At 47.7% G+C, this 24,713-nt stretch overlaps 1 protein-coding gene across 5 annotated transcripts in view; it reads right to left on the reverse strand.

Annotated features, from left to right (window-relative positions):
- RFLNA (refilin A) overlaps positions 1-24,713 on the reverse strand; it is a 237,002-nt gene that overhangs the window by 43,592 nt on the left and 168,697 nt on the right. For 3 of the 5 annotated variants that reach the window (XM_060027900.1, XM_060027902.1, XM_060027905.1), the window contains 2 exons: positions 7,624-7,686; positions 1,095-1,284 (listed from right to left, as the gene is read on the reverse strand). The gene's annotated coding sequence lies outside the window, so the exon portion shown is untranslated. Of the gene's footprint in view, positions 1-1,094; positions 1,285-7,623; positions 7,687-16,888; positions 17,033-24,713 lie in introns of those variants that run through there. The other 2 variants (XM_060027901.1, XM_060027903.1) reach the window with 2 other exon arrangements.

The raw sequence follows: 24,713 nt of genomic DNA on the forward strand, positions 1-24,713 counted from the left end.
CCCAATACCACCTCCTGGCAACGGTCCCGTGGGTGCCTCTGAAGGAAGGTTGCCAGATAATACAGGACGCCCGGTTCAGTTTGAATTTCAGATAATCAATGAATACTTTTTTAGTTTAAGTGGGTCCCGACTTGTGGACATTTGGGTTGTTTCCACTGTGGCGCTATTAGGCGTAAAGGTGTAAGCCTTTGTGTGGATATGTTTCCATTTCTCTTGGGTGAACGCCTACCAGCGGGACTGCATCCCGACCAGCTGAGAACAGGCGTTCCAGCTGCTCACATCTTTTTAACATTAATCGCTCTAGTGGCTGAGAAATGGTGGCACCTTTGACTTCTGCCCCACCTACCTCCTTCCCCTGCCTCCCAGCCCTACTCAGTACTTCAGCAATTTGATAGCTGGATTCTTTGAGTCTCACGTCCACCCAAACACAGCCCATCAGGAACAAATACAGAGGGTTAGAGGGCAACCTGGGCTGCTCAGCGGAGGAAACATTAGCGCGTCCGCTCTCGAGATGAAGGATGTGCAGAAAGAAAGACCTAGACCTTTTTATTTTATGCCGGTGCTCAGGGAGTTGGATTCTCCTGGGAGGTGAGCTCTGGAATGAGCCCAAAGCGATGCAGCTTGAGTGTGTGTCAGACACTGGTCTGTGTCGAAGGGGAAAGAGGATGCAGAGAAAAACGGTACGCCCCACTCCCGCCTCAGGGCACAGACTCAAGTGTGAGGGGCACACTCCCTGCTGGCCCTGGTGCTGCCCAGCCTCTCCCCAGTCACTGGGCCCCCTCTGTTCTCTTCCAATGATAATGAAGCTGGTGTTTACTGAGCACCTGTTTACAGCCCGGTGCTCTGCTCAGGGCTTCAAGTCGGAGACCTCACTTAATCCTCTTCGGCCCCTGAGATGGTACTATTATTGTCCCAACATACAGAGGAGGGGAAGGGAGGCATGGCGTACCGTAAATGCCCAAGGTTATACTTGGCCAAGGTCATCCTGCCAGGGCGGGGCATTCTGTCTCAAATCTCCTTTCTTAGCCATTTCCATGCTCTGCGCGTCCACCTCACCTTCCTCTCGAGGGACCCCAACCTCTCCTGCCTCTTACCTCGATGGAGGTCGTGGCACCAGTTCAACCCGTTATGGAGGCAAAGCTTTTGTCCCAGAGCTGATGTGACAGTTCCAGCATGATCAATATTTTGCCTGAGATAGGTCACCGGGGGCGAGAACCCAGGGTCTCAGGGTCTGTGCCTGCGAGGACGGGGCCTCCGAGAGTCCAGGTTCCTCACGTCACCCACCTGGGAAGATAGGACCACAGAGGCAGATTTTCAGTAAGATGAGGGTTGACTTTGCTGTCTACCAAACTGGGCAACAGAAGCAGGATGGAGGCCCAGCATTCAGAGATGTGTGCTACAGACCAACCAATGTCCTAGGGAAGTGGTGGCGTTCCTGTGGGTCGCTCTGGCCGACCACAGAGAAGCCAGTGAAAGATGGGAGCAGAGACGGGGCCGGTCAAAAACGAGATCGTTCCTGCCTACATCCACTCGCTAACCCCCTACTTTTCCACACTTGTGGGGCCTTATTTCTGTTCTTGGAAACATTCCAGAATCCTCCCAAGCTGGGTCAGTGCATCCCGTGATGCCTCCTGCCTTAATCTGCTCTCCAAGGAGACCCGGTTACAGCCACACTTTCCTCCCTGCTCCCTTTCTCAGGTGCCTTAGCTGCTCGGTCAGTAACTCACTCCACAGTACCTAGTTGTGTTGTTTATAAAGGCCAGCCTGCCCGGGGATCTCTATTCATTGGTTCACCATGAAGCCTTTTACAAGAGAACTGGAAAGAATTTCTTGGAGGGAAAAGGGGTGGGGGCAGAGTCATAGTAAATTTAAGCTGAGGTCCCTCCCCCAGCCCCCTCTCCTTTTCTTCATTCCTTAGGCCATTAAAAGCACTAAAGACTGCATGTTTCTGAGCAGTCTTTCTTAGTTATGGGCCCAGGGCCAAGGGGCGTGCGGCAGATTTTCCCTTATAAATTACTGTATTTTAACATAGACAGTGAACTGAACACGGTGGAGCTGCCGCGCTCGCTGGGTCTTCCACACAGCGTTTGTAACTTAAGATTTTATAAAGGGTTGGAGCAAATTCTTAGTTAATAAGGGTTGGAATGCAGCAGAAACTACTCAAACTGCAGGCAAAATGGCAACTCGGCAGCCGGAAAAGAAATGAACATCAGGTTCTCAATCCTGTTATCTTTTCTTTTTTTTCTTTTCCCCATAGGCTGTTACAAGATCCTGAATATGGTTCCCTGTGCTATACAGCAAGTCCCTGTATTTTATCTCTTCTACATACAGTCATTTGCATCTGTTAATTCCAAACTCCTAATTTATCCCTCTCCCACCTCGCTTTCCCCTTTGGTAACCGTAAATTTGTTTTCTATGCCTGTGGGTCTGTTCCTGTTTCATAAATAAATTCACTTGTGTCAGGTTTTAGATTCCACCTATAAGTGATATCATATGGTATTTGTCTTTCTCTGTCTGACTTACTTCACTTAGTATGATCATCTCTAGATCCACCCATGTTGCTGCAAACGGCATTATTTCATTCTTTTTTAGGGCTGAGTAGTATTCCACATATCTTCTTTATCCATTCATCTGTTCATGAACACTTTCTTTATCCCTGTCCAAACTACATATTTAACCCACATTTGCCTCATTGTTTTCCTTGATCATGTTTCAAAAACCCAAACACCTCAACCCTATAAAGTAGGAAGCAACCCTATGAAGCACTGTGTCTTGATGGTCAAAATGTGGTTCTGAGGACAAACCCTTCAGCTTCACAATCTCTTCTCTGTAGTCTATTAGCTTTAAGACTTCAGGTGTGTTACTAAGAAGACTCAGTGTCACCAGCTGTAAAATCAGTCGATTTGGTTATAGAAGCCTGAACTAAGACAGCCGTTTTTCTCAAACTTTTCATCATGACTCACATTTGGGAAACTCTATATCTCAAACCAGGCGGCACACACAGACACACACACACACACACACACACACACTCACATACACACACATTCCTGATATAAAAGTTTCATGAATCCATGCTTCGTCTTACTATGTGTGATGCACTCTAATACTTTGTTTCCTCGTCCCCTTTCTTCATGGCACAGTGGACTTGGGCTCACTAAATTGATTTCCATCCTCTTTAATGGGCACCACCCTCACTTTGAAAAAATAACTGCCCTAGAGAAACTAGGAGACACGGATAAGAGTATTCCTAGCAGCTTTGTTCGTGATAGGAAAACAAACCAAAGCACCGTAAACCAAACCAGGGAACGGCTTAAGTATCCGCCAACAGGAGGATCGATAAATACCTGATACGACATTCAAACAAGGGGCTATTATACTTAGTGAAAATGAATGAACTAACATAACATGTATCAACGTGGATGAACTTACAAAGACAATACTGAGTCAAAGACACAAGTCATGGCAGAATGGATACAGTACTATATATATATAAGCATATATATGTACATATTATATATGTATATATATAATATGTGTATATATATATATATATATATATGCTTAAACACATACAATGTATAGTGTTTAAGGAGATGTTCATCCACATGTAGAAATGTTTAAAAAAATGCATAGGATTAACTAACACCAATTTCAGGATAATTGTTAACTCTGGTGAGACACCAGGATTTCAGTTGTTTGTTTGGTGATGTTTTCTTTCTTAAGCCAGTGGCAGGCATGTGGCTTTTGTTATATTCATCTTGAAATCTTCTTAATCATCTCTAGTTTTAATTTTTTCAAAAATCAAATGAAAGATAACAGGATTGAGAAGCAACCTAAGTGTCCATTGACAGATGAATGGATAAAGAAGATGTGCTATATATATACAAGGGAATATTACTCAGCCATAAAAAATGAAATATTGCCATTTGTAGCAACATGGATGGATCTAGAGTTCATCATACTAAGTCAGACAAAGACAAATATCATATGATAGCACTTATATGTGGAATCTAAAAAATAATACAAATGAATCTATTTGCGAAACAGAAACAGACTCACAGACATAGAAAACAAACTTATGGTTACCAAACAGGAAAGGGAGGGAGGAGGCATAAATTAGGAGCTTGGGATTAACAGATGCACACTGTTATATATAAAAACAAGGATTAACTGTATAGCACAGGGACCTATATTCAATAACCTATAATGGAAAATAATCTGAAAAAATATATCTGTATAACTGAGTCACTTTGCTGTATACCTGAAACTAACACAATATTGTAAATCAACTATACTTCAATAAAAAAATTAAAAATAAAAGAAAGTTCCTTCTTCCCTGGAAAGAAGAAGGAAGAAACGATACAGTTGTAGTGCATTGTGAGGAAATGCAGATTCATTGTTTGTCTACATTTACCCAACAAACAAACAAGCAAAAAAGGAAAGTAAGTCTGTTAGAAAAAAACATAAAATGCATCCCAAGAAATGCCTTTTTTTAAAAAAAATTAATTTATTAATTTATTTATTTTTGGCTGCATTGGGTCTTTGTTGCTGCACGCGGGCTTTCTCTAGTTGTGGCGAGCAGGGGCTACTTTGTTGCGGTGCGCGGGCTTCTCATTGCGGTGGCTTCTCTTGTTGCAGAGCACGGGCTCTAGGTGTGTGGGCTTCAGTAGTTGTGGCATGTGGGCTCAGTAGTTGTGGCTCACGGCTGTAGAGCACAGGCTCAGTAGTTGTGGCACACAGGCTTAGTTGCTCCATGGCATGTGGGATCTTCCCCGACCAGGGCTCGAACCCGTGTCACCTACATTGGCAGGCGGATTCTTAATCACTGAGCGACTAGGGAAGTCCCAAGAAATGCCTTTTTTTTTTTTTTTTTTTTTGCGGTACGCGGGCCTCTCACTGCTGCGGCCTCTCCCGTCACGGAGCACAGGCTCCGGACGCGCAGGCCCAGCGGCCATGGCTCACGGGCCCAAGCCGCTCCGCGGCATGTGGGATCCTCCCGGACCGGGGCACAAACCCGCGTCCCCTGCACCGGCAGGCGGACTCCCAACCACTGCGCCACCAGGGAAGCCCAGAAATGCCTTTTTAATGATTCACCTTTGAACATCAACATCATAACTCCTGTATTAGTTTCCTAGCGCTGCCACAATGACACACTAAGTGGTTTAAATAACAGAAATTTATTGTCTCACAGTTCTGGAGGCTAGAGGTCCGGGATCAAGGTGTTGGCAGGGCCCTGCTCCCACTGGAGGTGCCAGGCTCCTGTCCTGGCTTCTGGTAGTTCCTGGGCTTGTGGCAACTAACTTCAGCCTTCACAGGGCCATCTCCCTGTTTGCATGTCTGTGTCCAAATTCCCCTGTTTATAAGGACACCAGTCATATTGGATTAGCACCGCCCTACTCCAGTATAACTTCACCTTGACTAATTGCATCTGTAAAGACCGTACTTCCAAATCAGGTCCTATTCTGAGGTGCTGGGGGTTAGGACTTCAACCTACGAACCTGGGGAGGGGGACACAGTTAACCCATCACAACTTCTCTTTACTATAGAATGATATAGTGTCGACTTCAACCAGTTTTTCCAACTTATCCTTGTTGAGTGCCAGAGGGCCATGGAAACTGAGACGAATTCATTACTTACAATTCTCTATGGTGTTAAGTTCCCAAGTTCCTATTCTCTGTCCGATTCCCCTGTAATATGTGTGTGCAGACAGGCCTACCCATGCATGCACACACACGCATATATGCACACACTCACACACACTCACACACCCGTACCCACACAAGGTTAAAAAGCCCGTGGAGTTACGAATAAGGTTAAAGTGAGGGGAAAGCGCATAACCTGGAAAAACTGACTTTGGATTTTAACCAATCCCCCAGCGTTTGAAAAATAGCGTGAGGATTTCAGGGAGTCCAGAGCGGCCCCCGACGCCCGGGACCTTGCCTCTCGGTTTTGCTCCAATTCTCTAGCACAAGGGCCCAGTGTGGGTGGGTGGGATGTCTGGGGCAAAGACACAGATACTATTATTCTGGGCTTCTCCTCGTGCTGGCAGCCACAGCTCCCACCGCCCCCCGAAAAGCCAGACTGTAGGTTCAAACCAGAGGTGTAACTGATGGCCTGGAGTGGCAAAGATGCCCCATCGCCCTCAAAAAACTACCACTTTGTTTCTGCGCTAGAGCAGGGCAGACCAGACGCCCACCACGCCAGCAACTTCCCAGATCTCGGCTGGTCGAGGATCTGTTACCCACTCTCAGGTTAGGAAAGGTGCCCCAGGCGAGCGTTTGAAGAGCTGGGGGAAGAGCTCTAGACTTTTTCTCTCTTCAAAATTTTGCTTCAGCTGAGAACATTCATTTTTAACTCGTGTTTTTCTAGTTGGTGAAACAGAGTGGGGTTTTTGCCAAAGACCGACTCCGACTCTTAAGAATCGAAACTTCTAGAGATTAGGGACCCTGTGTGAATTTTCTTTTTTGTTCACAGTATTCCTTGTAATTTTTTTTTTTTTTTGGACCAGGTGGAGGAAAATAACTGGTGTCTGCTAATACCCCTTGTGATGGCTGGAACCATTCTGAAGCATCGTTCATGCTTGTCTAACTTCTCTCTCGGCCCCAGTTGCCATCTGTCTACATCTGGCACAAACTCCTCACTTTGGTCTCCAAGGCGCCCTCACGGGGTTCCCGCAGATTCACCAAGTGTGAATTTATGCACCACCTTCCTTGGCCAGACTTTTCTTTCTCCTGGGTTCTCAGTCCGCCAGCCCCGCGCTAGAGGCGGCCCCCTCTCTGTCATGTCCCGTGTCTCGTTCATTACCAGGTGTGATCATTTTATTGCCTAATCTGTGCCTACTTCTCACCCCTGTCTCCACCCGCTGACTTAGTCTCCTATTATGTCCCAGTCACAGATGTTGAATCAGATGACACATGAGATTAGCTCACTGTTCCAACAACAATCTCAAAATCTAAGCGGTTTGACAGCAATGAAAATGTGTTGCTCACTCATGCTGACGTGGGTTGGTCTTTGCTCTCGTGATCTAGGGGCCCAGATGCCTTCAGTATTGTGGCTCCATCCAGCATCCTCCGCTGGATCTTCTGTGTTCAGCTGGGAGACTGGAAAGTGCTTGGAGCTTCTCTAGGGACGTTTTAGGGGCCAGGCCTGGAAGTGCTGGCATCATTCTTGCCCAGAACTAGTCACATGACCCCACGGATGGGGCAAAGGGTTCTGGGAAATGTAGTCTTGTTGGGGGGGCACCGAGGAAGGAAAGGAGCACAGGGAAATAGGGGCAGCTGGCAGTCTTTGTCACCAAGCCCTCAAATTCACCCTCCACCACACAGAGTGACTCATAGAAGATGGCAGGATGGACGGCACATCCTTCAGGGACTCTCTCATCACTTGCTGGATGCCGAGCCAGCTTCTTAAAATGGCATCAAAGTCCCTCCAGACCCACATCCTGCCTCTTTGGTTTATGTCACAATATCCCCAACACCTCCCCACCCAGGAAGTGTCTCTCAGCCTCTCTTCTCTCACAGCACAAGTCCGGCCACGCTCCGACCCGGCCCCCAGAACTCGGGTGGTCTTCACGGCCCCTTCACCCTCTCTCCCAGCGCGCCCCACCTCCACCTCACTCACTCATTCGGGAGATCGTCTTAGAAGCTGATGGTGATTCTGCTTCTCTCTCCAGACGATGAGCTCCTGCAAGGCAAGGATGGTGTTTAATCCTTGTGAGTTTCCCTGTCTACTGCTCAGCACCCAAAATGCTTAATAAATGTTGATGGACTGAATGGAGACCGAGAAAGGGCCCCCTCCCCGTACAGGCAGGGGATATCCAAGGTGGGGCCAGCATCACCTTCCAGGCCCCCATCCCCCCTGAAGCCTCCACTTCCCCGAGGCTCTGAGATTCAACTTGCCTTTATTTCTAAATGTAAAATTTGAGAGGCTAGTTGTTGCTTGAGAAAACTGGCACTGTGTGCTTTCATTTCTTAGGGGGCTGGGACCCTCAGACTTGGAGATGTTGGGATTTGCTGACAGGGCCTGGACGGCTCTTTCTCCCTCACATTAAGAAGCCAACTCGTGAGAAACCAACTGGCTTGGCCTGGCTTGCTGTAATCCTGTGGCCTTGCAGCTCTCGGAATTGGGTTTATTTATTCATTTAAATTGCTTTCTGGCATTTACTCGTGTTTGTTCTCTCCATAAAGACCTTTTTATTTTGGTCCCAGAGAGCTGTTTATTGCTTAGCACATGTGGCAGAAGAAGATGATTGGACTGGAGATGCTAATTTTGCTCTCTCCAGGGACCGTGGGCTGGAGGGGCCCCAGGATGGGGCTCTGCCCCCACACAGGGCACCTCTTGCCTCCAGGCCACTGGGAAGGGCTCCATCCAGAATGAAAACAGCCATCTGCAAACAGGAATGTCCTCATGTCCCACATGCAAGGAGGTTAGAGATGAAGATAGAGGCAGCCTCCACCACCCATCTCCAGGAAGTTGCAACCTCTCAGACACCCTTTGGGAGAAAGCTGGATTGCCGTAATAAAAAGTACGTGTAAAAAAAAGAGCATCCCTACGTTTGTTTTTTGTTTTGTTTTTTATTCTAAAAGGTTGAGAACGATGAGACTGGGCAAGGGGCACGTGAGATAAAAGTCACTGGCTACGTTTTAAGATGGTTTTGGCCCGAGGGGGTGAGCGGAAGCTGGGTTTGCCAGGGATCCTGAAAGGGGGTAGATGGATCAAAAGTGGAGGAGCAAACCCACCATCCAGAGATCGCACTCCGTGATATTTACCCAAAGGAGTTGAAAACTTACGCCCACGTGAAAACCTGCACATGGATGTTTATAGCAGCTTTATTCCTTCAAACTTAGAAGCCACCAAGATGTCCTTCAGTAGGCGAATGGATAAATAAACCCTGGTACGTCCAGACAATGGAATATTATTCAGTGCTTCCAAGCTATCAGGCCATGAAAAGATGCGGAGGAAACTTAAAGGCATATTACTAAGTAAAAGAAGCCAATTTGAAAAGGCTATACCCTGGAAGATTCCAACTCTATGACATTCTGGAAAAGGAAAAACTATGGGGACAGTAACAAGATCAGTGATCGCCAGGGGTTAGAGGGTAGGGAGTGATGTACAGGTAGAGCACAGAGGATGTTTAGGGCAGTGAAAATACTCTGTATGAGACCATAATGGTGGACACACGTCATTCTACATTTGTCCAAACTCACAGAACGGACAACACCAAGAGTGAACTGTAATTGTACACCACGCATGTTGGGTGATGATGATGTGTCCATGTAGGTTCATCAGTTGTAACAAATGTACCACCTGGTGGGGATGTTGATCACGGCGAGGCTGTGCCTGTGGGGGGCAGGGGGCACATGGGAAATCTCTGTACCTTCCCCTCAATTTTGCTGGGAACCTAAACTGCTCTAAAAAAAAAATGAAGTCTTGAAAAAAAAAAGTAGAGGAACGGAATGTAGGCACTCATGTGAGTTGCAAAAGAAAGGAGAGAAATTGGACAGGAAGTAGTAAAACAAGTCCAAATAAAGGTATTTTTCCCTTGAGAACTGGCGGAGACCAAGCATCTTGGAAGATGGAAGCGTTCACAGGGAAAGAGGACCAGGTGCTACCAAGGAGGGATCAGAGAGAAAACCAACCTCCGAAGGAAAGTAAAAGGAGTCAGACTTAAGAGTAGGTGAAAGGAAGGGGGTTCAAGATGAAAAATAACATTTTATTTATTTATTGAAGGCTTGCAGTATGGCAGGCAAGGCACTAAGCACTTTACACGTAACACCTCTTTTAATCCTCATAACAGCTCCCTGATGTGGACCCTATTATAATACCCATTTTCCAGATGACGAAAGCGAGGCTCGCACAGGTTAAGGGATCTGTCTGTGGTCACACTGGGTGGATTCAGAATGGGATCTCATGTGGCTCCATCAGAAGGGAAACACCTCACCCACCAAGGATGGAGGAAGGACCCTCTGGAGCAGCTCCAATAGAAACAGGATAAGAGCCAAAAACGCAAGGCGCAAATGCAAACCACGTGAGTATTTTAAATTTTCTAGTAGCCACGTGAACAAGGATAAAAAGGAACAGGGGACATTCGTTGTAATATATTTTATTTAACCCAATACATCTAAGCTATTATCCTTACAACATGTAATCAATGTAGACAGATTATTAATTAGACACTTTACATTAGTTTTTCATCCTAAGCCTTTGAAACATGATGTACCTTACAGTGTGGATCAAGTACTCAACAGCCACCCGTGGCCAGCAGCTACCACGATGATGAGTCAAGGGCAAGAGAATGAGTCCTGTAGAAAGTGCTAAGCCGTACGTTGCGGACATAAAATAACGGGTCTCCTGGTTGGTTTCAAGTCCAAGACGTGTTATATCCTTTTAAAAAATAAACTTTTAAATGTGAATAACTTTAGATTATGATGTTACATCCCCGAGCAGGCCCTCAGACTTGGTTTCCTCATCATCCTTCTTTCCACCTTTCACACAGACAAGGTTTTGCCAAAACGGTTGGCTTAAGCCAACGGCGTCTGCTTTGGAGACGGAGACTTGCCCGGGGCAGGCCTTGCCGTTGTTTTCCTAGATCCCGCTTTGACCTGTGGTGAAAAAGTGCCCTGATGTAGTCTGTAGGTCTTCTGCCCACTGGAGGAGCACTTGGCAATGCCACGGGCATTCCTGGCAGAGAAGTTGGGGAGGGAAATCGTTCTCTATGTTGATCTCGATTGTCTTTCCTATCCCCCCCCCCTTTGGCACTTGAACAACAAGCCACCGCTTCCCAGGCAGTGGCTACGAGTGCGTTTGTCTTGGCACCTGGGCGAGGAGGCCCCCTGAGCCTTGGTCATGCTTCTATTCTTGCTGCTTGAGGGGGACCCACTCACTGAATTCTGGGTCTTTTCTAAGTGCCTAACTTAGAGTAAGCAAATACATAAAAGGCAAAAGGAGTTTTAGAACATGTATTTGTGGGCCACTCAAATATAAAATACAGGGGCTTCCCTGGTGGCGCAGTGGCTAAGAATCCACCTGCCGATGCAGGGGACACAGGTTCGAGCCCTGGTCCGGGAAGATCCCACATGCTGCGGAGCAACTAAGCCGTGTGCCACAACTACTGAGGCTGTGCTCTACAGCCTGCGAGCCACAACTACTGAGCCCACGTGCCACAGCTACTGAAGCCCGTGCGCCTAGAGTCCACACACCACAACGAAGAGTAGCCCCCGTTCACTGCAACTAGAGAAAGCCAGTGTGCAGCAATGAAGACCCAGTGCAGCCATAAATAAATAAATAAATTTATAAAACTATATATATAAAATACAACTTGCTCAGCCACAGATACTTTTCCTGGAGAAGTTGAGCAAAGCCGTAAGAAGATTTATCTTCCTGACAGGGGACAGCCCTGACCCGTCTGTTTCCAGCCTAGTGGACATTGCAGAAGGGGGCTGGTGCTTTGGCAAGATAGGGGTTCCCTAATATTCTTGAGAAGCTTTACCTCTAACACTGTTTGTGGTGCCCTTGGGGTATTTCAAGCATTGAGGCAATTTCAGGTTGGCTCATTTATGTGATAGTGATAGTGGAGGTGATGGTGGTGATGGTGGCAGTGATGGTGGTAAAGACTGTGGTCGTGGTGAGTTCCACAAGGTGTGAATTGTCCACAAGGTGTGAACTGTCCACAAGGTGTGAACTGTCCACAAGGATAGGTCGTGTCTTTCATTTTTGTATCTCCAACTTAGAATTTAGCTCAATAACTGCTTATTGAATGGGAGGCAGACACTGTAATTAAATAATTAACTGGGAAAAGAGGATTGCTCAGAGCTACCAGAGGACTAAATGGGAAACCAGGCATAGGTCTAGAGCCTTAAGTTAGTAGAGAAAATTAAAGTCTAACCAGACAGGAAAAGAGAAGGAGAAATTGAACATTTACACCCCTGTTCCCAATACCAGCTTCCCAGAACCAGGGAAGGATACATAACACATGGAATTCCAGCTCATGTGGTCATCATAGCAGTATCTCAGGGTGAAAAGTAATCAGACAAGCAGACGCTTGGTAATTTTCTATGATTACCCAAGGCCCTGAAACTCACACTCAGTTTCATCAATAATTTCCAAATTTTAGCCCTTTGTTTATCACTTTCAAATTTTTTGCTGTATCAGTGTACCACCTATACCAGGGATCAGTGAACTTTTCCATAAAGGGCCAGATGGTGCATATCTCAGGCATCGTGGGCTGGACGGTCTCCATTGAAACTACTCAACTCTGCAGCTGTACTGTTAAAGCAACCAGAGCAATATAATGTGTCAGTGGTGGGTGTGGCTAAGTGCCAATAAAACTTTATTGACAAAAAACAGGCTGCAGACTGGATTGGGCCCAGGGCCACAGTCTGTAGACCCCAATTCATACTACTATTTACAAAGTATATTAAGGACTCAGTGTAAGAATAAATAAAGTAAAATAAATTAATCTACATTTCTTTTCATATCAATCCTCTAAATGGAAAACCATGCCATGCACACACAACTGCAAAAGTAAATTCGATGAGAATGAAACAAGGTTATTAAATTCTAACCAGGTGGATGGACTGTGTAAGACTTGCAGCCCGAAGCCTAACCTTTCTTGTTAAAAAAAAAAAAAAAATTAGGAAGTTCTAGAGAGGCAAGACTCATTAGCGCCAGGCTGAGGTTTTTTTCCTTGTAAGAATCAGCTGGATTAAAGAGCATCGGAGGGGGGATAACTTTCTCAGGATGTGACTTAATCTCATTTAAGTCCGTTCGATTTTCCACCTGAAGTCATCTGCTCCCCTGCAGTGACTGTTTCTGAGAAACCCTGGTTTCATTTGCTGTTAAACTCTGACAATGAGAACCCCGCATTTAGGGAAGGTAACATCCCAAACCATCAGGGCTGATTACCTTCCAAGAGGCAGGAGGCCCCACTCCCCCCACCCCCACCCCCACCCCCACCCCCACCCCACCCCAGGAGGACAGGCCCCTGGGCAGCAAGCTCTGCTGGGATGTAGGCTCTGCCCTCCCGGATCTCGTGCAGAGAAGGCAAATAAACCCTCCTGCTGGGTTATTACCCTTGACAGGCCCTGCTGGGGAGCTTCCCCCACTGCCCCCCAGGATGATGCAGGACAGGCCGGCCCTGACACCTGGATGACCAAGCAAGGTCCAGCGTGACTCACCCAGCCCCGCCCGGTCTGGCAGCACGCTCTCCGGACCCTGCTGGTGAACCGTCCATCAGTTCGTCTCCAGACCAGCAGGGGCTCCACGTGGGAGGTGGTAACCCAGCAGCAGAGGTTGTAAAGCCTGAGCCCTGGGGACCCAGATGATCCCAGGGCAGGAGGGACCAGGGGTTTCCATAGGCAGCCCTGATGCTCTTAAGCTCCAACCTATCATAGATAATAAACGAGGGATGCAAACCAAACAAGGCCTGGGAGCCAAGTGGACATGTGTCAGCTCGGGAATTATCAGCCGCAATCGCTGAGAGCGAGTCAAACACCTGATTCAGAGACAAACTCAGCTGCTGGGCTCCCACGCGCTGCATGAACAGCTGGGGTAGAGGTGGAGGGCCCAGAGATGCGTGGGTACCAGGTCTAGACCCCACCCTGTCTGGAGCCTGGGAGGCTCCTGCAGGCCTCGTGGAGCTCATGAAACCGGGTATTGAAGATATCAGATGGCGACAAAGGGGGATGGGGATTGGGCCTGAGGACTCCGAGGCCCAAGCAGGGTTCCCACCTACTCAGCATCCTGGTGCTTCCCTATTGTCAACCTCCAGGGACAGAAGAGGACCAAGAGGGGAGCAGATGCTCTGGATGCTACACACTCATGCCCTCGGTGCTCCTGGGCTGGAAGTACCAGGGAGTTCGTGCCCCTCCCCCAGGGGACGGTGTGACCAGGGCAGCCCCCTAGGCGGGTGGCTCTAAGGCAGGCTCCATCCTGGCTTCCAGGGCTCCCCAATGGGTGCTGAACTGAACCTCAGTAGCCCAGCAGTGACCTGCCTGAAAATGCATCCTTTCCTGCGGCCTTCCGGTCCCCATCTCACTGCCCACACTTCCCTCTGGCTGCTTCCTGGGCTCGCCTCCCAAATCCTTATCCCCTGGTACTCAAATCCTTGTCTCAGAGTTTTTATGGTTTCATGTCTTATGTTTAAGTCTTTAATCCTTTTTGAGTCGATTTTTGTGTATGGTGTAGGATACGGGTCCAATTTCATTCTTTTGCATGGGGATAACTGGTTTTCCCAACATCATTTATTGAAGAGACTATTCCTTCCCCATTGGGTGTTCTTGGCTCCCTTGTCAAAGATTGGTTGACCACATTTGTGTGGGTTTATTTCTGGGCTCTCTATTCTGTTCCAAGGGTCTATGGGTCTGTTTTTATGCCATTACTGTACTGTTTTGATTACTATAGCTTTATAATATAATCTGAAATCAGAAAATGTGATGCCTCCAACATTGTTCTTCTTTCTCAAGATTGCTTTGGCTATTTGGGGTCTTTGGTGGTTCCATATGCATTTTAGAATTATTTTTTCTTTTTCTGTGAAAATGCCAGTGGAATTTTGAAAGGGATTGTGTTAAAGCTATAGATCACTTTTGGTAGTATGGACATGTTAACAATATTAATTCTTCCAATACATGAACCAAAAAGTTTCTGTACAACAAAGGAAACAATCAACAAAATGAAATGGCAAATTATGGAATGGGAGAAAATAGTTACAAACTATATATCTGACTGGGAGCTAGTATTCAAAATATATAAGGAACTCACACAACTCAATAACAAAAAAAAAAAAAGAAAGAAAGAAAAACACACACACACACACACACACACAAATAAACTGATTAAAATATGAGCAGAAGCTCTGAATAGACATTTTTCCAAAGAAGACATACGAATTGCCGATAGGTATATAATAAGGTGCTGATAAATAACACTAATCATCAGGGAAATACAAATCAAAACCATAATGAGGGTTTCCCTGGTGGTGCAGTGGTTGGGAGTCCGCCTGCCGATGCAGGGGACATGGGTTCATGCCCCAGTCCGGGAAGATCCCACGTGCCGCAGAGCGGCTGGGCCCGTGAGCTGTGGCCACTGAGCCTGCGTGTCCGGAGCCTGTGCTCCGCAAGGGGAGAGGCCACAACAGTGAGAGGCCCGCGTACCGCAAAAAAAAACACCAAAAAACCATAATGAGATATAACCTCACACCTGCTGTGTGAGAATGGCTATTATCAAGGAGACAAGGAACAGCAAGTGCTGGAGAGGGTGTGGAGAAAAGGGAGCCCTCACGCACCATTGGTGGGAATGTAAACTGGTGCAGCCACTGTGGAGAACAGGATGGAGGGTGCTCAAAAATTAAAAACAGAACTATCCTATGACCCAGCAATCCCACTTCTGGGTATATATCCAAAGTATCTCAAAGAGCTATCTGTACTCCTACATTCACTGCAGCCTTATTCACAAGAGCCAAGATCTGGAAACAACCTAGGTTTCTGTCGACTGATAAAGACGTGGTATAAATACATATAATGGAATATTATTCAGTCACAGAAAAGGAAATCCTGCCATTTGCGACAACATGGATGAATCTGGAAGACATTATGTTAAGTGAAATATAGTCAGACCCAGAAAGACAAATACTGTATGATCTCGCTTGTATGTGGAATCTAAAACAGATGAACTCATAGTAACAGAATAGGATGTTACCTGTCGGGGGCTGGGGATTGGAATAGAGGGTGACATTGGTGAAAGGGTATGAGGTTTTAGTTATGGATAACTTCTGGATAGCTAATGTACAGCATGGGGACTGTAGTTAATCGTACTGTATTGTATACTTGAAATTTGCTAAGAGTAAATCTTGAGTTCTCTCTACATGCACAAGAAGGTAATTACGGGAGGTGGTGGATGTGTTAATTAGCTTCATGAGGTCATCATTTCACAGTGTGCACATATATCAAAGCATCACATCGTACATCTTAAATATACACCATGTTATTTGCCAGTTATACCTCAAGAAAGCTGGAAAAAATAGACTAATTGTTTAAGGCCATAAAGGCTCATACTGCATGAATTTGTTTATATGAAATTCTAGAAAAGGCAAAATCATAGTGACAGAAAGAGATCACCTGGGGTTGGAGGCTGGGATGAGGTCTGACTGCAAAGGGGCACGAAGGAACTTTGGGGGTGATTGGAAAGCTCTAAGTCAGGATGCCAATTTGGTATACAATTACCAAAATCTATCAAACCGTACTCTGAAATAAAGCCCAGTAAAGCTGGGAAAAGAAGTTCCAGAGCACAAAGCGTGGCTACAAAGAGCGACGAAGAATGGGAGCCGTTAATGCAATCCACCGGCAGGGTGGGGTGGGGATGCAGCACATCCTAAGATCTCCCGTGCGTGCCGGAGCCCCAGACAGGATGGCTTTGAGGAGGGTTGAGTCAGGCCCCCGCCAAGAGCCCCCCACCATGGAGTCTCTCCTCCCCTCTGGCAGGCACCCTCTGCGGTCCTGGAAATGGTGGTCACGTGCGTGTTGTAGGCAGGGGCTGGCTGGCCTGCAGGGGGCTCAGAGCTGGGGCACACACAGCCCCGTTGTTACCTGGAAATCCAATGTGCTGAGGTCAGAAGGCTTCCCGCCTCCGCCCTCCTCCCCAGCAAGTGCGAACGCCGTGTGGACCTGCACAAGCCTATCCCAGCCCTCTTCTCTGACAGATTCAAATCAACAAAACCCTGTGGGGCGTCCAGAGAGCTGCAGGGGTCCTCCCGGTCACCCGTCCCCCGGACACGCAGCCCCAGCTCCTCGCTTACTGCTGGTTCCCAGCCCACCGTGAGCAGAGCTGACCGCGGGCCCCCGCCTTTTCCCAGGCCTTCTGTGTTTCTGACTCTGCTCCCACCGATGCCGACTTACTCGAGCCGTGACAGTGGCCTCCCTGCCCCGGGTCCTCCTTGCTGCCTCGGGTCCTCGGATCACAAGCAGAATGATACAAAAGGGTGGAGTCCCCTGGCCTCCCCATCGCCACCGGGACGAGAGTCCAGCCTCGGCTTTATCGTCCAGCATTTCTGTACTTAAACCGCCCCCGTTCCCTCTTGCTCCTTGACTGCCAAACACACCTACCTCATGCCTCCTCTCACAGTGATGATGATATATTTCAAACATTCAAGAAATATATATATAACAAGGCCTTCTGTGCCTACGACCCACGTTTAGGAGATAAAACATTTCAAATCGCTTGAGACCCTCTGGGCACCCTACTCAGAGGGCACCCCAGACCACCTGCCCCTCCCCCTCTCTGGCCACGCCCACCGCCTTGAATTGGGGGTTGAACATTCCCAGACGCGTCTTAGCCATTTTGCTACCTGTGTGTGTATCCCCCAAGCAATACCTATAGTACTGTTTTGCGTGGCTTAAAACCTTATCTGTGTGATAGGGTATCATGGGTGTTCGTCTAAGTTTGGGTTCCCTTAAAAGCAGAGGCTGAGAGGATTTGGTGCAGAGTTTACGTGGGAGGTGAGGCCAGGAAGGCTGGTGAGGAACTGGGGGTGGGAGGAAAGGCACTGAAGGCTGAGCCAGCCACGGGCGGCTAGGCAGCTGAGGCTGGGTCCCCGGGGGGCTCTGAGTGTGTAGAGCGACTCTCTGAGTGTGTAGAGCGTCCGCTGAGGGCGGGGATGCTGGAGTACACATCCCCTCCCACCCCTCAAGGTTGAAGGTCACTCCCACAGGCAGAGAGAGTCCTTGGGGAGGGGTCTGAAGTGCCTGGGTCGTGGGGAGCGGCAGGCAAGGGCCCAGGGAGGCCGAGGGGATGCGGGCTGCTGACTGCTCCATGTTCTCCTGCAGCTGGGTTTTTCCTTCCAAAGTTCTTTTGAAATATATTCGTGTTCAGTGAAATGCAGCTCTAGTAATCACCCTCCCACACACTTTTTTTTAGCCTTTAAAAATATACATAACGTACAATTCACCATTAGTGGCACGCCTTCACAATGGCGTGCGGTCACCGCTTCTATCTAGTTCCAGAACACTGTCATCACCCCAAAAGGAAACCCCATACCCGTGTACCCATTAAACCGTCACTCTCAATTCCCCCCTCCCCCGGCCCCTGGCAACCACCAAACTCCTTTCTATCTCTATGGATTTACCAGCTCTGGACATTTCATATAAATGGAATTGTGTAACATGCAGCCTTTGGAGTCTGGTTTATTTCACTTGGAACAACATTTTCAAGGTTCGTCCATGTGGTGGCCTGTGTCAGAGCTTCACTCCTTTTAATGGCTGAATACTATTCCATTGTATGGATGGACCACATTTTCTTTAGCCATCCAGTTCTTGATGGACATTGGGTTGTTTCCATCTTTTGGCTATTGGTAGTAATGCTGCTATGAACACCTGTGTACACATTCTTGTTAGAACACCTGTTTTTAGATCTCTGGGCAGTACACCCAGGAGCGGAATTGCTGGGCTCTATGGTGACTCTATGTTTCACCCACTGAAGAACTGTCAGACTATTTTCCACATCAGCTGCACCATTTTACGCTCCCACCGGCAATGTACAAAGGTTACAACTCCTCCACACACTGACTGACACTTGTTATTTTCTGCAATTTTCATTTAGCCACGACATGGGTATGGAGGCTAGTATTCCTTTGTATGAATCCACCAACCAATCCCTCTGTTCCTCTGTTGATGGACATGTAGGGTGTTTCTGATTGGGGTTGCTACAAACCACAGTGCTGTGAACACTCTCCCACATGACAGCCTAGCTTGTGTGTCTTCATTTAACATTTTATCCTATACCGTTCTCATTTGGGAAAATCTTTCCTACCCTTTCACATCCTTCCTGCCTGATGGGTTCATCCGAGGCAGTGTTCAGGGCAAGCAAGCACCCATCACTTAGACCCACACTGTCCAATTCTGCAGCCACTAACTTCACATGGCTATAAGGCACTCACAGTGTGGCCAGTCCAAACTGAGGTGGGCCATGAACGTAAAACACACACTGGATTTCAAAGATGTAATCTGAAAAAATGTGAAATATCTCATTAATAATAATGGTAATGTTCCGTATCAATTAATAATGTTGAGATGATAATGTGCTAAATAAAACATTTATTAAAATTAATTTCACCTGTTTCTTCTCACTTTATAAAAAGTGGGGCTACTAGAAAATTTTAAATGTGTGGCTTGCATTTGTGGCTCATCTTATATTTCCAGTGGACAGCGCTGTTCTAGATTATTCATTTGCCCTGTCATGTGTTCCCTCAACAGGGTTCTTTTCTGTTTCTTCACCCGGATTGTGAACTTTGCAGATGGTGGGAATTTAGCAGAGTGATCTCTCCAAGAGCAGATCTGATCATGTCCACACTGTTTCAACACCAGCTCTGTCTTCCTTTCACATCTTTCAATGATTTCTGTTGACTTTAGGATAAAGCAAAACTCTTCAATGTGGCTGCAAGGCCCTGTGGGGTCTGGCCCCCACCCGCCTTTGTGTACCCCCTGTGCCCCGACCACCCTGGGCTCTTTCCTCCTTGCTCCTGCCACAGGGCCTTTGCACATGCCACTCTCTCTGCTGGTGATGCCCTTTCTTTCCTTCATCACTGGTCCCTTCTATTCATCCTTTGGATCTGCGCTCAAACAGATTAGCCTGACTCTAATCAAGGCTCAGGACCACAGAGAGCTCCCGCACACCTCAAAATAGGCAAACTCCGCAATGCATCTTCTTGGGCTAATTTGTATGTGCCCTGAGAATCCCTGGCCCTGTGGACCATCCAGGTAACACCCCTGCAACATGCTCCCCACACTAGCTGGAGGAAGACACGTGAACTGGGGAATTCTATATCTGGGTCTCAAGTGTCTTTGAAACGAAATTTTGGTCCAAGAATAACACTGGTAACAAGATGCCTCATGTCAATTTTATGGGCTGCAAATACCTTCCAGTTAGACCATGCGGTAAGTTAAAGGCTTGAGCAGACCCCGAGAAGCTGCCAAAATGTTTCTCAGTTGCTCTTCTAAAAATGTCTTTGTCCTTGACTGTGGGTTGGCCACCCCTGGCCAGGGGGCAGAGGGAGCAGAGCCAGCAGTTTCCAGCTAGGACGTGACTGGGGCCAAACAATCGCTGTTGTCCAACACTGGGACATCTGAGCCACTGTGGGGATGGGAGCTTCTTTCAGGCCCATCCAGCGTGCCAGCTTTTGTTAGAATTGATGCCAGATTTCACGTGGAGACAAAGGAAACTTTTCCCCTGAGGCCCAAGGGAAGACAGATGAGCTGCTTTCCTATCTGTAAATGAAAGCAGGCTGAGAGGACATCACCCCAAATCAAGTCACGCGGCGGCACTGGGCCACCACAGCGCTCTGTGTCTCTCTTTTCACACTCCCTAATTGTTAAAAACGTTTAATTGAAGCATACCATATACATAAAAGTGTACAAATCAGATACATACAGTTCACCGAATTTTCATCAAGTGCACATACCCATGTAACCAGCACCCAGGTGGAAGACCAGCACCTTCCCAGTTCCCCAAATGCCCTCCTTGGGTCCCGTCCCAGTTCTAATGTACACCCACCGCAACCACCATCCTTGCCTCCTGACTCTGCGGGGACGCATGCTGGCTTCTGACCTCCACATAAAAAGAATCAGACGGGGGCTTCCCCGGTGGCGCAGTGGTTGAGAGTCCGCCTGCCGATGCAGGGGACGTGGGTTCGTGCCCCGGTTCAGGAGGATCCCTACATGCCACGGAGAGGCTGGGCCCGTGAGCCATGGCCGCTGAGCCTGCGCGTCCGGAGCCTGTGCTTCGCAACGGGAGAGGCCACAATAGTGAGAGGCCCGCGTACCGCAAAAAAAAAAAACAAAGAATCAGACGGCACGTGCCCCGGCCTGGCCCACTCAACATCATGTCTGTGAGTCTTCCATGCTGTGTGCAGCAGATGTTTGTCGACCTCACATACAGCACCTCACACAGAAACCCCATTTGTCCTGTTCACCTGTTGATGATCTTTGGATGACCCCCAAGCTTGGGGCTATTTCAAGGAGTCCTGCTCTGCATGTTCCAGTACGTGACTTTTGGTGAGCATCCGTGAACGTTTATAGAATGACTGGATCACGGGGTAAGTGTATGTTGAACATTTGAAGAAATGCCCAACTGTTCTCCAAACTGACTGCACCGTGGTCCATTCCCACCTGCACTGCAGGAGAGTTCCAGTTGCTCCACATTCCTGCCAACACTTGGTATGGCTGGTCCTTTTCATCTGGACCAGCCTTCCGGGTGTGTACCGATGGGTATGAACACTCAGTATCCCTAATACAAACAAGCCCAAGGACTCGGAAAGTTTGGGGAAGGGTGAGACCACTTCCTTTGTGTGCGTTTGGGGGGGGCAGTTAGAAAGACGCATAGGACAGTTTTTCTCGTGTGTTTGTTTTTAATTCTTAGTTTATTTGAGCAGGTCATATATAGCTCAGACCTGGACAAGTATATAAAGGATATGTTATGTTGAATAAGACGTGTCTCTGAGGAAAGCAGAAGGACAAGCTCCCCTGCTCTGTCCCATGCCCGAGCTCCCAGACCCAGGCGGTGGCTGTCTCCCTGGGGAGACCACCCTGGTGGGTCAGGGGAGCTCCCGGCAGGGCATCCTGATGGGAGCATGGGAGCCGTTCCAAGCCCGGGGAGGGCAGGCTCATTCTCAGCTCATAAACTTGCTCCCTGGCACTTACAGTCAGCGTTGTATCCTTCACAGGAGTCCTCCTGACCGCTCACCAGGTTCCCCATTTTGCAGAATTGTTTACGGTCTGTGCCACTTACTATTACTTTATGCATTTTATTTAGTTAGTTATTTACACAGGCATATAGTTTTACCAACTTCATCTGGAACCAGGTGATGAAAACAAAATAGGCACGAGCTCATGGGCCCAAGGATCTTGGCAGCCGCAGGGGCCTCAGGGCCTCTGAGCTGACAGGCAGCCCTGCTTTGGTCGGCTTCTTTGGGGTCCTCTCTCTGGCCAGTGGAGTGGAGAGCTGGGATTTGAGTGCCTGATCAAGAGGCAGGCTGGAAGTGGGGCTAATGGCCTGGACTTTGGAGGTGAAGTGCATGGACTCAAAGCCTCTCCCTACTACCTAACTCTCTGTGCCTCAGTTTCCACAGCTGCCAAATGGAACCGCCATGATGATTACACAAAGTGATTTATGGGAAGTGCATAGAGCAAAGTCTGGCATTCAGCAAGGGCCCTATAAGAGTTAGCTGCTATTATTAACAGCGTGGATGACAGGGCTAATGATATCATAGCTCTTAGGTGGCAACCCTCCCTGTTTGCCAGAGACCAAGGACACTGGACTTTCAGTGCTAAGCCCGGGAAAGTCCCAGCAAACTGGGGCAAGTCAGTCACCCTACAGAGCCTTGTCATTGGATGAACCAGCTGGGACCCTTCTCTTTATTTCAACAGAAAGTCCAAATGAGGAAATAAATATTGATTAGGCATTCGTTCATTCAATAAACATTTAGTAACTGCTGTCCTGTGTCAGGCACTGTTCAAGGACCTGGGAACACAGGATAGAATAAAGCAATGTCCCAGCTGCCCTCATGCAGTTGACATTCTAGTGGACAAGGTAGGTAATGAGCAAACAAACAAATAAATATTATAATATCAGGTAATAGACAGCCGACACACAAAGCTAAACACGGTGAAGGAAGAAAGCACGATGGGCGCTAGCTAAATAAGGTTAAAGAAAGACCCTTTAAGGAGATGATATTTGAGCAGAAAAACAAAGTCAGAGAGCAAGCCATGAGACTATCCAAGCAAAAGGCACAGCAGGTGCAAAGGCCCTGAGGTAGGGATGTGCTATCACTGAAATGCTTTGAGAAGGCAAGAGTTTGGTTGGTTTCATTTCAACCAACCTTAACCATCATTTGGAAGCCAATGCCAGGTGTTGCAGGGATAAGCAACATCAGTCCCATCTCTGGGAAGTTAGAGGCAGTGCTCAGGAAAGCGTACCTGAGAAACAGAGTGTGACATCATGAAAAGGACACTGCTCAGAGAGGAGGGGAGACTAGAGCCTCCTCGTGGATGCTGGGTGACCATGGTCAAGTCATTTACCTCTCTGGACTTCCCTTTTCTCAGGCTCAACATAGGGAATCAGAGAAAAAGTCCTCACTCTGAATAGGCCATGAGACCTGATTTTAGGATGCCACTTCAGAGGACACAGCAGGAGAGACTGTAGTTTCCTAAGAATGTTTGTCCCTGGCAGTCACTGAAGCTGGGGCAGGGCTGTGGATCTGTGTTCATGGCCCAGCTCAAAGGCTCCAAGCTTTCTCAAGTGGGCCCAAGGGTGGCTATGCCCATTTGAAAAATTGGATAATTGAGGCTCAGAAGGGGAAAGTAGTTTTCTTACTACCAAGATGCTTCTATTTGTTGGGGTCTCCTGGGCAGAGTTGAATAAATTGCAAGTTGGTTCCAAAAATCTCCTGAGAAAACCTGTAAACAAATATCCCATGGGCTTGATGCTCAGGTTCTAGATCCAGCACTTGCTGGTTCATCCAAAGCTGCTTTTTTTGTGAAAATTCATAGCTCTGCCTGTGTGTGAAGTGGGTAAGAAGTCTAATTTCCTGGCTTGGTTTTCACAATGGAATAGGAGCCCTGCCCCTAGTCAGTTTGGTTTTCAGACAAACGGATCTGTTGTCTATCATTGCATGGCCTATTCCTGGCTCTCCTTAGGGAGGTGAAGTGGGGCTGGCCGAGTCAATGATGTGCCCCATGATTCAAGGAGGGAGAGGCTGCCCCACCTACAGACCTTTTCCAGGGCAGAGCCTGTTTTGTACCATACACCTTTCACCTCATGCGTTCAGCTGATTGGACAGAGGTGACAACTCAGTGTCAGTGGCCAAGACATTAGCTGGTTGGCAGCCAATGAGGAAGCTGAGCATGAAGATTCTGCCCAAATAGGACAAATGAGACTAAAACGATTTTCCCTCTGGGGAATTTGAATTGGGAATGTGGAGAGGACCTGGTGACTGGTGACAGGAACAAAAAGGCACGAGGTTGAGAGAAGATGTGGGCAGTAGGGGCGCTAGAGAGCCATGAGCAAGACAAAGCTATGACCAAGATCACCTGAATAGAAGTCCAGGTTGTCTGAATGATAGAGAGAGGACACACAAGAAGACCCAGAGAGAAAAGTTGAAACAAAGGGAGTAGTTGAGTCCTGCCAGTGGGTGTGCCCTGGAGGGAAGAGCCTCAGGTCCTGCAGCTGGGGTCTTTGTACCTTCTTGGGAATTAGGGCTTTCCAGTTCCCATCTCCAAGAGGACCCAGTACCCCATGGTTGCTGCACATAGCTGTGTAAGGTGTACAGTGAATGTCTTGGGAAGGGGAGTGCCGTACATAAGTGGCAGCACCTCCTGCAGTTGTTGTGCAGTGTACAACATCTACAACTCTACGTGACAGCCTTGACCAGAGCTCACATTCTGGGCATGAGACAACCAAATATCCATTGTAAGTTTATTTATTCATTCATTCAACACATCATTTTTAGGCATGTTTTAACTGCCTGGCACTGTTTAGGGCACTGAAGTAAGAGACACGATCCTGGGTCTCATGAGGAGAAGAGACAGAAAATAAACAAGTAAACAAGATAATTTCAGAGTGACAACTGCTATGAAGACAAAATGAAGTAAAATAATATGATGGAGAATGACTTGAAGGTGAGAAGGGCTGCATTAATTATGTGGTCAGGGAGGGCCTCTCTAAGGAGG

The sequence above is a fragment of the Delphinus delphis genome, chromosome 13 (genome assembly GCF_949987515.2).
Source record: "Delphinus delphis chromosome 13, mDelDel1.2, whole genome shotgun sequence".
Lineage (NCBI taxonomy): Eukaryota > Metazoa > Chordata > Mammalia > Artiodactyla > Delphinidae > Delphinus > Delphinus delphis.